Below are 12459 nucleotides of genomic sequence, written 5' to 3' on the forward strand. Positions count from 1 at the left end.
TGTTTTATCTCTCGTTCATTCTATATGCGTGTCTGGTCGTTTGTGTTTGAAATGACATATTGTGTATGTGGTACGTGTTATTTGGAAGAAACCTTACAGCAGGATTTTTCTAACAAGTTCTCGAAAGGTCTACGTAGAGTAGTATTTTATGCAGATTGAAAGGAAGGGAAACTTACCTCAAATGGATGTAAGCATTTTATTCTGAAAAAAATGGGAAAAATACGGACTGTGTGATTGCCTCAGAATAGAACTTAACAAGAAAGGTATGAATTTCAATTTACCTCAGCCACAAGACGCAGGGCTTCAACATCAAGTGGAGAATATTGAGTTTGAAATTCCGTAGTGACAAAATTTTCAAATTATGTTCATTAACGATTTTCGCCATTCTACAGATATTAGCGTAAACTGGAATACAGCGATGGATTTTAGAAAGCTGTTGAAAAATACGTAAATGTTTTTAATCTCGAAACGAGGTCTTGGGCTCGGTTTCTGTTATTCCGTTTTTCATGGTGGAATATTCCGCTTCGGGGTGTCGTTCGACTGCTACTTGAATGTAATATTAAATTCTCAGGAGCGAGTTGACTTCATCAGGCGACATTTACGCCTTCAGCAACGGCGCTTTCCTACTTCTTGCTTACCTTACCTATTTGCCGATCGTGCGAGCTATTTACAGTGTTGATTTTTCGTGGCAGGGGAACGTCCTCGACGATAAAGAGAAAACGCGGAGATTTGCCGTTACGTTATGCGAACGCTCGTAAGTACACACGCAAGAAGATTTATCCATATCCAAAAAATGATCGCCGCGTAACTTTTGTATACTATTTTACCGGATGGAGTATCGGTTCGTGTAAATACAATCCGTAATACGAATAACAAATCGAATGAAATTCACCTCTTCTCTCTGACGAGCGACCCCGAGAGCGGTCGAAAATTGGCAAAAACATCGCGACGAGCCCCATTTTCGAAAATTTCGAGACCCAAGACGGGGCAACAAATTGCGGGAGTATAAAATTCCAAGAAAAATTCTGAAATCTCGGAGTGACACGTCAGCATAGGTACGGAGGCAACCGGCGTCCCCGGGGACGTTAAATGATTCACCACAGCAGCAGGGACGGCTCGGGGGTGGCTGAGGGGCGGCTACGACGGTGGCCGGGAGTCTGGGAGACGGAGACCGTTGGATGGGCCAGAGGCAGGTGGCGTTGAAGGACCGATCAAATATTAACACGCCCCTCACATCGCGAATAGAGCGAAGCCGGAAACAGGTTGGCTAAAAATATGCACGACTAATGATGCTTTCCCCGAGAATGTGATTCTAGCGCCGAGATTCGCTCGGCTATTCGAGAGAGATTCGCTTCCGGTTCCAGTTCCAGTTACACCCATTTAGGTACCCTGCGCGTAAACCTGGTATCGGTACGACGTTCGAGTCGATACGTGATTCAATTCGTTGAGCGAGAATCCGAAATTGGTTCTTCATGCTCCAAGTCAAGACGACTGCTGTTATCCTGCAAGAATTTGTAAAGATTCGCACCGGGATGCAGGACGCGGTTCCGCAAGCCGATCGTGTATTCATCGTGCGATATTGTAGAGCTTATTTGGGGGCTAGGCGAATAATCACGATAAAACCTAACTTTTTTTTTTACGACTGGTACATATCTCCGAGAAACGGCACCCCCAGGAACATTTCTATAGCCAATCCGGTGACCCATTCTTCGAAGGACATAAAAATATGCCACCCGGGTCCTATACAATTTTTTTTTTCCTCCTACTTTTCCCTCCGTCCGTTTTTTCACCCTGGAATTTATCAATATCATCAAACTTTTTTCGATATATCGGAGTATTTCTTCGCGTACCTCTTATAGATTTATGCGCTAATGAATATCAATATCAATCGAAACTCTGTGTTCGGAATAACGCCAATTGCATCCCGAGAAATTACCGATTATACCTATATTCAAGTTTGCACAAATTTTTGGGATTTTTTTTTTTTTTACCGAACCCAAGTGTTTAACACGAAACGTTGTTTTCAATTTACAGATCAATCTGTTGGTGTCACTAGAATGGCTGCAGGTGGGAGAATAAAGCGGATAAAGTACAGCCAGGTGGTTTAAAACGAACGTAAGTAAAGGAGTCATAATTTTCGTAAGTTCAACGCAAATGATCGCAATTTGTTCGAATAATAATATGTACCGAACTCCGTATATTATATGGCAAAAAAACAAAAAAATACCAGTCGTGCAGAAATAAAATTCTCTCCAACCAAAACCGAAGCGCACAGGCACTTTTTCGAAGTGATATTTCGCACCCTCGACGTGTTTACTCTCGCGATGTTTGAATACAGCGATTATCTGAGACGGTTTGATTACCTTTATAAATGTCAGCCTATATACGGGAACAGCGTAGATATGACACACAAGCAGCGTCACGCGGACGTAGTTTAACCGTTTCAACGTTAGTTTGCCTCAACTTTCTCAGCCATACCTATCTGTGTGGGGATGTGAGAAGGCGAGAAGAAAAAAACGAAAAGTCGAGAAAGCCTTTGTCTGAATACAAATCGATACCCTCTACCCGCGTGGTGTGTGTAATACGTAGGTGGAAGAAAACAAGAAGGTGGGTGAAAATTGGCCAACGAGGCGTGCTGCTCTCCTAATCATCATTCTAATTATCTTGGTAACCCAATCCTTGGCGCTCCTTGGCTTCCTTCGTTCGCGCGTCGATTCCCTTCCCTCAAACTACGACCATCCTTGTTCCCCGATTCCCTTTCCCTCTCTCTTCCCATCTCTGGCTACCGTGTGCAGCCAAGTTTAGGTCTCGACCCGACGACCGCTCATCTAAGTTTAACAATTAACACTGACAACGAGGAAAAATAAATTAATTCCAGAGTTGCGGCGTGTCAAGTACACTCGTATTGCTTACAGCCGTGCTGCAGCTTCTTCAAAGATTCGCGTCTAGAGGTGGCCTTTGTTTCTCAGATTCGGATCTGTCCCCTCTTTTTGTGACAAACTGAAAAAAAACCAAAACGCTAGAAAAGAAAAAAAAACAAAAAAAAAAACAATGTATTTATATTCACCGATACGTTCGAAATTCACGATCATCCGTCATAAGTCGAAAATCGCGAATTTCCGCAAGTGTCGCGACCGATTGATTTTGGGGAACAGATTGATCATTCTTAGGAGTGACGTCGGGGCGGGGATGCAGGAATTTCTGCGGTGTGGAGGATGACGCGTCGTCTCGATCGTCCTTCTATCTTTTTTGGCAAAAGCCCGAGCGAATCGGGGGAGTCGAGAGGAGACGACACAGGTTATTTGTCGTGTGTCGATAGGCGTCAGAGCTGACATAGTCAGTGGGCGTGAAGCGGAAGTGGAACGAGCACCGAAGGGCGGTAGGTATAAATATTTGAGGAATTTATTCTTCGAGGAGGGTGCACGAGAGCGGTGTATGTCAGTTGTTTGTCGAAACGATAAAGTGATTTTGTCAAATTTGCCTACCGTATATGCATAAACATGTGTACAATATACGTAGGTATATGTATACACATGTACACCCGTGCAGTTATAAGGTACCACCTAGCCGTTTGATTTTCAAATTTCCAACGAAACACGACGAGCCGTATTTTCGATTCGAACATCACCGCGCTGCAGACGAATCTTTTTGCAAAACAACGAAACCCCGGAGCTTGGAATTCGGATAATAAAATCGGGACGCCGGGACGCGAGGCGGCAAGAAAACAAGGAAACCTACTCACTCGTTAACTAGCCCGGCGACGATCGTATGAATAAGATAAAGGTGAGCTGAGTGCGCTTATACGCGAGATACGATGCAAAATTCACTCGTAAGGACGAATCGCGACGTGTGATCGCGTGTGTGGGAAAAAGGGTCGAAAGGGTAAGGCGTTCGGCGAAAGCTTTGCAGTTGGGAAAAGGTCCGATTTCAATTTCGACCAGGTCAGGTGATCAGACGCTCCTTCAATTAGCGCCGAAAACAAGGTTCAAATTTGAGAGAGTGAAAAGAGAAGCGGCGGCGATTCGGTAATTTCCGAAGGACAAGTTTCCGGGATCCCTTCACCCCGGTAGCCGGGGGTTCGGGGTTCACGCATGTCAGCGGTAACTAAACCGAACACACGTCGGCTATCGATCCCAAGATTGATATGAGCGGTGTGTAGTCAGAGCTGGAGGCGGTCGGTCCCCTAGACCCGAGTAGCGCGTATGGGGGATGAATTTTAAAACTACCCCCGAGAGAGCCGGCTCTCTTAAAATCAGGCTAAGTGTGGGAGAATAGTGCGGGCGGCTCGGGTTCCCGTTTCCCCGTTCAGCGGACCGATGTGAAACAGGACGACACGTCCCCGGGGATCCTGCGCGTCGGTTCCAATTTTGGGGATCACCTTCGATCGGGGCTTTGGATTAAGGACATCGCCGGAACTGCGGGAGCGATTAATCAATCGTTCAGAGTCATTCGAGTCAAGCGCCTCTCGGACTTCCGAGATTTTGACGGGGGCTCACTCTGTACGCCGGATGTGCGTCCATCCGCAACGTAATAACCCTTTCTCAAGGGACAGAGCGTCTTCTCGGCGCTGGTTGGCTCCTGCTGCGGGACCATTTCGACTCCAACTTCACGCTCCTCGCTCTGCGATCTTCCAGGTCAGCCTGGCCGACCTACGGTTTGATAAACTGTCCTGACTAACCTCCCGTCTTCTCTGTGTACCGGCGAGGACGAGACGAGAAGGTTAAGTCGTTGTTAAAGTACTCGAAGAGACACGATCTTGTGGTAGATGGATTTTATACCATCGGTAACATTTAACCAGACATTTTTTTCAACGAACAATCATGAAAAATTGTGGAAGATACTGTAAAGCACGAGCTTTGAATCAGTGATCTTAATTCATGCTCTAACGCTGTTGAACGAAATAAGCATAGCTGGTACGAAATTAGCGGCAAAAAACGCATGAACTTGATTGTTCTGAAAGAGCTTCGTTTGAAACGTTTCGATAGTTTTTTTTTCACCAAAATTGGTCTCCGGGGGCTTTAAAAAGAAGCTTTTCAAAACGGTGATCCCATATACCTAAGGAGTCAAGTTATCCAGAGTGAAAGTCACGTGACAAAACCTTTGCATATGTATATCACGTAGCGAATCTTAATCGGGGTAAAATTAAGTAATGACAAATCACTGGTTTTAAACGAGACTTGATATGCGGCTGTTTTTCATTTATGAACCGTCAGGTCGTAGACCATTTACCGTTAACGTTCCGGCGTCCACTGTAGTATCTGTATTAATATAATAAAATCTTCACTAGAATTTTGGAACGAGTGACTCGAAAAAACGCCTGGCCATCAAGCTGCGTTTAAATCCAGCGATTGATTGATTTTACTCTGCTCAAAGGCAGCTGTATTGAATTCAAGATTATGAAAATTACTTTATGGGCATCAAATTGAAATCGGGGTACTTGTAAAGCCGCCGCAGAGCGAGTTCCATAAAACCCTATTAAAAACTTGAGAGAAAAAAACCAGAACAATTTCGTAACACGTTAATTTTCATGAAAAATTATTATAAATGCTCATCTTTTCGAAATCGCTAAAACATGAAGGAGCTGCAAGGACTCATAGCTGGCTATACAACAATTTTTCTACGATTCACTGCAAAAACAATATCTCGTCAAATTTCATATACTTTTAGAGTCGTGTACTTTCATCTGTTCGAAACGATACAATCACTCTCATATGCGATGGAAATGATTCAATGAATTCACGGTCCACTCAGTCAGTTCTTGCGAATCCTTATTAGCGGCAAACGACGCGTTTTACATGTCGTAGGGGAAAACTGAATTTGAATATATATAATACATACATATATATATAATACATATATATATATATAATACATCATGCACTGCTCCGGAGGAATGAAGCGGTTTGGTTCGACGCACCCGGTTCTATTTCCATGCAAATCCGGGGAGCATAATTTGCGCTCATAAAATCTCGAAAAAATTACAGCATTAGTAGTCAGTTCCGCGTGAAATGGCACCGTTTCACGATGACGTGCACGAGCCTCGGGGACGTGGCGAGACGTTGAAAAATTCAAGGGGCCAACTTTATTCCTATAGTCGCGTTACGCGTCTTTGCTCGCAACGTCTTCCCAACCGCTGTATCGCATTGCGGATGTAAATGTCGGTTTTCTAGCACCGTAGCATTAGTAATTCCGAATCATCCCCCAGTCGCATATACGGCGAAAGCAAAGCTGCACGATTCAAAGCGATAACTCGAGTAGTTACCGTACACAAGTGGCATCAGAGACGTCGAAGAGAATACGTCTTACACGGAACGATCGATTAGGCAGAGGAAGTATCGGAACCCGCATCGGTCGCGATTCCCTCGGGAAACCGCGGTGTGTAGTTCTGGCCAAGGGATGATTTGAATCGAGTAGTGACCAGCTGCGCTTCCCTCACCCTTGAGGGTCCTTCCCTAGGGAAATGAGGTCCCTCTCTACGGGTTCAGAATGTAGATAACGTCCGGAGACGGCGTCGTTCGCCTTTTTCCATCGTACTTCTTCTCGCGTCTCGTTTCTGCATGATATTGTAATGCCACGTGAGTATCGCGGCTTCTTCCGAGGCGTCGTTGTCTTTGAAAAAACGTCCAGACGAACGGAGTTCCCCGCGAGATGAAACACGAGTCGTACCCCCTGCAGTAGGTACTCCGTGCTCCCTTTCTTCGCGGGAGAAGAATATCTTTAAACGTATTCAGCCTCGAGCCGAGCCGAGGCGAGGATGGAAAGACGGCGATAGTGTGAACATGTGTCGCGGATGCGGAACTCCGGGGGTGGGAATCGGGTGAGGGCGGTTGCCGGGAGACTGGGAAGAAGTTGTGACGAGGGTGCTCGATGCCCGACCCCCGCTGCTCCAGGGGGTGGACGAAGAAGTAGCGAGGGGCGAGGGGCGAGGGGCGAAGGGCGAGGGTGGCTCATATTTCATAACGCCAACCCTTACCTTTCCAACCTTTCGCTCCTCCGAGCAGCGCGTGTCTATTCTCATCTGTGTGTCGGTAACGGTCCTCGGAATCTTGAGAGTGCAGGACTCTTTTTTCCGGGCATCGCGTGTAAAACGAGGCTGCCTCGATTTTTTAGATGTGGGTACTTTCGGTCGTCGTACGGATACCCCAGAGCCTTTAATCGCAGTACCGTGAACGACTTCCTGGGACGAAATCTTTTAATTATCTTAAGTGTCGTCTTGAGGGTTAGGCGGCAACTGACAAGGACGGTCATAATATTTAATCGCTATTCATTTATTTCACTGAAAGCCGTCTTAGTGTCTCGTTTCGGGGTGTCGATGATCGTAAAACTGTTGTCCGTTTGCCTCCTGTACTTTTCACCCTTTCCTCGGACGGTTTCTGTAATTTACGCTTCGACCTGATACCCTCGATGATGCTGAGAACGGTTTTCAAACGTGCCGGTCTTTGCCCCAGAGCTGCTATCGCTCGGAATACAGAGTTTCCTGGAACCGCGTGATTCGAACTAGGGACAAAACATGATCTTCTAACGAAAATTCACCTCGCCTTAACCCTTCCAATCTTAAAGATTATGGAACAAACGAGAGGCAAGGAGGTGCATAAATAGGGTGCGAACTTTAGGGTGGCTGGCAACCCCTTGAAACTGTCTACTCTACAATGGGGCCTGGTAGTCCCATGACGGCATAGTTTTCTATTCCTCAATAGGATATATGAGCGCGGTGAACGGCTGGAAGCCGTGAATCGTGTTAATTAATTACACGGTTCGCCTTTGCGGGTTGAATAAGTAGAAATGTCACACGGTTAGACTTATATATTTGAAGCAAATTTTTTTTGTCGTATTTCTGATATTATTTCGCATGCGAGATAAAATCGAGATAAAGGTAAATTCGGAGGAAGCGAAAACCACATATCGATGAATTAAAAAGTTTTCAATATTTTCCAATAACTACAGCCCAATGCACGTGCTGTAAACTTACGACACTTATATAAAAGCTTGCGAAACGGTAGAGAAACTGTTTTTATGGAAAACTTTATGCACCGAGGAGGATAAAAGAAGAACGGTTAACTATATACATCGACACGCTTAACTAGGCCGGTATCGGCTGCATCCGTATGATCGTAACACCTCCATAATTCTCGTTCAACTTTTTTTGGGGCAAAGAGTACAAAGTAACATACCTCGCGACGAAGTAACGCGGATGTGGACGTTATACCTCTGCCTTCGATCCGCGTGATAAGAAATTGTGATTTCCGTATTTCCGCTTTCACGCGATCCTCCGTTTCGACGGGGAAAAAAAAAGAGAGGAGCCGCGACGCCGGCTGAGCGAAAGGTCGAGGAATGGCGGGTTCGTACTCTGCAGCGAGTTTCATTAAAAAATCCCTGTGACGTTACAGAGAATCTCCCCGAAAGAAAACAATCCAACTTTTATCTCCGAGAAATGAACGCGCCGCTTCGCCCTCACCCCCCCGCGCCACATCCACTTCCTTCGGAAAGGCCAACGATCCCCTGACGCAACCTCATCCCTCCCCCCTCCCCCCATCGTTCCCATGTTTTCCTCGTAGAGTGCGGAGGTCGAGGGGGAGGCGAGGGTGGCGTTTCATTTTTTGACACCCGGTGTATTTGATTCCGCCCTTGTAATAAACCCTGGGGGGCGAGTGCCCCGCTTTCCCTAGACGTCGGCTGGTAGTCCCTACATGTCATATCGACACCTCGCCCCAAGGGGTAAGTCGGTGGGTGGCTGCCGGCCGGGTAATTTGCTTCCTTATTCTACTCCGTCAACTTCGCGAACCCCACCAGGTCCCGAGTTCTCGGTAGGTGGTCGCATTTGCTCGAGAATCGTTTCCACGATCCTCGGAACGGCTTCGTGCCGATTTTTGGAACAAGTATTTTCCGCCTGCGAACACCGATAACGAACATGGTGGAAAGAACCGAGCTAAGCCTCGATTATTTTGCGCTCGCCCGCCTTCCAACGCCCGGCCGAGCTAATGTGGCTGACTGTAATACAGCTAACCTGATGAAGCCCCGACGTGTCTTCCTTGTATAATCTTATTTGGCCGACTAGCAGCTTGACTGATACCAGGACTGACAGCGCTAAGAATCTACTCCTTTGGTTTCTTCGAGGGGAAAGACCGTCGGAATCATGGCTGCAGTTTCGGTGACGAATCAATCGGTCTTCGGCTTTTATGCATTTTTCTACCGACCTTCGTCTTGGACTCGCCCGCAATATGGCGCGTTGTGACTTTTTGATTCCATAAAAACAAAGTACTTCAATGTCCGTTCGTGAATTTTTGAACGGAGCTGAATAACCACCCGCAATCTTGAGGCTGTTCTTTGGTATTCGAAAATTTTATTCAGACAACTTGGTTTTTTCGAGTCCGGTTTAGATTCATAGTACTGCGCAGCTTGCGGAGTAAAATCAAGAAATCATTGTCACGTTTTTGATTGATTTGTACAGGCAAAAGAAACGGTACATTTGTTACTCGTAAGTCGAGTACTAGTAGGAAACGGGAATCTTGAAAGATTTGACGATACTCACCTTCTTAATTAAAAGAAAGAAGGAAATAAAATGCTCCTGGCCAAAGTAAGGATTGACACATTCTGCTCAAATATCATTTGAACATTTTTTTTTATGAGATGAAAGTTCGGTTATAGCCACTTTCTGTAAGATTTTTGATTCGAGTTATGCTAAAAATTCCTGATCTCCAATCGATGATATGAAAAGAAAGAAAGCTATAAAATCACTCGAATTATATTAGTGGATAGCTTTCCTGACGATTTTAATGTTTAAACTTCATAACTTTATAACTTTTTTTCATGAATATTGTTGCTATCACTGGTCTTTGATTGCAATTTGTAAGCAAAAATAGCGTTTCATTAAAAATAAAAAAAAAAGAAAACGCCACATCGAAAAGTATACGTGGTACATATTTTTTATTATAGTTACACATAGTAATAAGAAAGAGAAGAAAGTTTTTTGTTTTGGAGACCAGTGTAATTACATTGTTGAATGAAAAATTCCACAAAATTCCATTAGTCCGTCCGGCAAATAGAATGACAAAAAATTCAACGTTTATTAGCATAGAATATAGCCAGTTGAATTTGCGTGACGTCATGACGTTCACATTGCAGTATAACTATATCTATGCGCATTGTAACGTAACGCGTCAATTTCAAATTGCTATAAACATTGAATTGAAAAAAGAAATAATAGGCGTCGATTATTAGTCGACTTTTCATCCGACGGACCTAATGAAATTTTTGATTCAACGATCTAATTGTCACCAACTCGTCGACGAAGGTCCGAATGACGAATAAAACTACGATTGCGAACGATTGAAATACGGATGCAGGAATCCAAGGGGAACTAAAAACATAATTTAATCTGAAGCCAACGTTTCGTGAAAAATTTTCGAATCCCCTTATCTTCCGGTTCTCGTGTAAAGGCGAAGCCTTTCCGACACGAAGAGTAACACGTCGAGGCCAACCCGCAAGCACCGCATCCTAGACGATCCGAAAACCCGATCCTCCCCGTGTCGTAGCGTGTTTCCCCGGTTCCCCTACCGCCGGGGCACCCGCCGCGACTTTCTTGCGCTGCGGGAGGACAAAATTCAACCTAAGAAGCCTTTAAGAACCGAGCCAAGGTGGTGGCGGCGTTGGTGGGGTTTAAAAAGGCTCGCATGCGCACCCCGGGAAAAACTCCGATCCGCCCCCAGAACCGCCTCCGCCGTCTCTCGTCGTCTCTCCTCTTCGTCCTCCTCGTTTGAACCTCCGCAAGTTCACCCCCCCCCCCCTTCATCCCCCTGCCCTCACCGCCCCATCCACCCACCTCCGAGTCCGACACCCCCAAGACGTCGCAACGACTTGTGAGTTTTTCGAGAATTGTCCGCTATACCATGTGCAAACTGTGAGTTCCAATATTAAGCCTTTCGGTTTCATTCGAATTTCGTGAAAAACTCTAAAACTTCACCCTCAGAGTGGTTAGAGAATTATTGAGGGATACCGAACTGATTGGTTTATTTTTATCGTCGTGTGTGAAAGTTTGTTGGAAATGTTGCATAAAACTGACGAAGGCCTCGTGATTTGACGTGTCAATCATCGATTAAAATTCTGACCGATTCGTTTAATTTTATTCAATTAATTTCAAGCAGGTATCTGGTGATTCGTTTGAACCGTTTTCGTGCCTCCTAATACGGCACATCCGCGTTAACCGTTGATTGTTCGCGATGTGCTAATTGAATGTGTGTCAAGAGGCTCATTAACGATACCGTTGGTTTTTTTTTTTTTCGAAAACAGTTTCAAACGCGACTGCGGATCAAACGGTTTTGAAACCGAACATCAATTATCCCGATTTCGAAAAGCCAAAGCTTTGGACCAGAAGTGATATAACCGGAATAATTAAACATTGTTCGTTGCGTGGTAAAATTGTACGATTAAAATTATACAGAGACAGACACAACAAGTGGGATGAAAAATTGATCAGTAACGTTTACCAGCAGGATTCCTTTCGCTGTTAAACCCCCCGTCGATGTGCTGTTTCTACTTTAGTTCTTTCGCCATTTTTTATCATCCCCATCTCTATATTCTCTACTCGAGTTCATTAAATCAAATTATTTGTTACTGCGGGTGAACAGTCGCAGTAGCGAGTGGCAAGTAAACCGGTTGATCTAATTGGTCGCCAGCGCAGGTAATTGCTCGGTCCCCATAATTGGTCCAATTAATTTAAGCAAAAAAAACCTGTTGGCAATCGAACGTCGCCTTCCCTCTCACCGCCGCAACATAGCAGAGAGGCTACGCGCATCGGAGAAAAGGCCTCGCGAGGTTCTACGACGTAAACGCGATTTGAAATGACGAGCAGACGCGGTGTAAGGATTTTTAAAAACAGACCCAACGTACGAGCCGTGCCGAAAATATGATCGCGCATAGATAACAAGCGGCTCGTGGATTATTAAATTGAATGGACGGATAACGCGTCGTTACGGATTTGTCACGTGCAGCGAACGCCGATGGGGACTCGGGCTTGCAATCAAGGCTCTTTGCCCGGTTACTGGCCCGTTGGATAGCCGCTCTTTTCAATCCCGTATGGAACTTCGGGCACGGTAGAGCTGAGATTCGACGGCTGCAGGGGCGAGGCGAATCTATGCGCTTCGTCCTGGTGTTACTACTTTTTTGGCTCTGGCCCGGGGGCGCGATGCAGGGGGGCTTGCATTGTTACATGTAGGGGTGGATTACGGGGGGTTCTCATTTAGGGTCCTGCCACTTCGGCAGAGATCCCATGATCAATAGTAGTGCCGCGCTGGCCGTCGAGCGAGCGGAATTGCGGAGAGCTCTCCGACCGAACATGTTTCGTAACTTTGATAACTTTGATAACTTCGATAACCAAAACTCGTTCGATCAGCGCCAACGCCGTCCCTTCGTTTCTCGCGTATTCTTATGTTTCGCTATTAATTCGCCGCTGCGGGATCGATT

The sequence above is a fragment of the Neodiprion virginianus genome, chromosome 1 (assembly GCF_021901495.1).
Source record: "Neodiprion virginianus isolate iyNeoVirg1 chromosome 1, iyNeoVirg1.1, whole genome shotgun sequence".
Taxonomy (NCBI): Eukaryota; Metazoa; Arthropoda; class Insecta; order Hymenoptera; family Diprionidae; genus Neodiprion; species Neodiprion virginianus.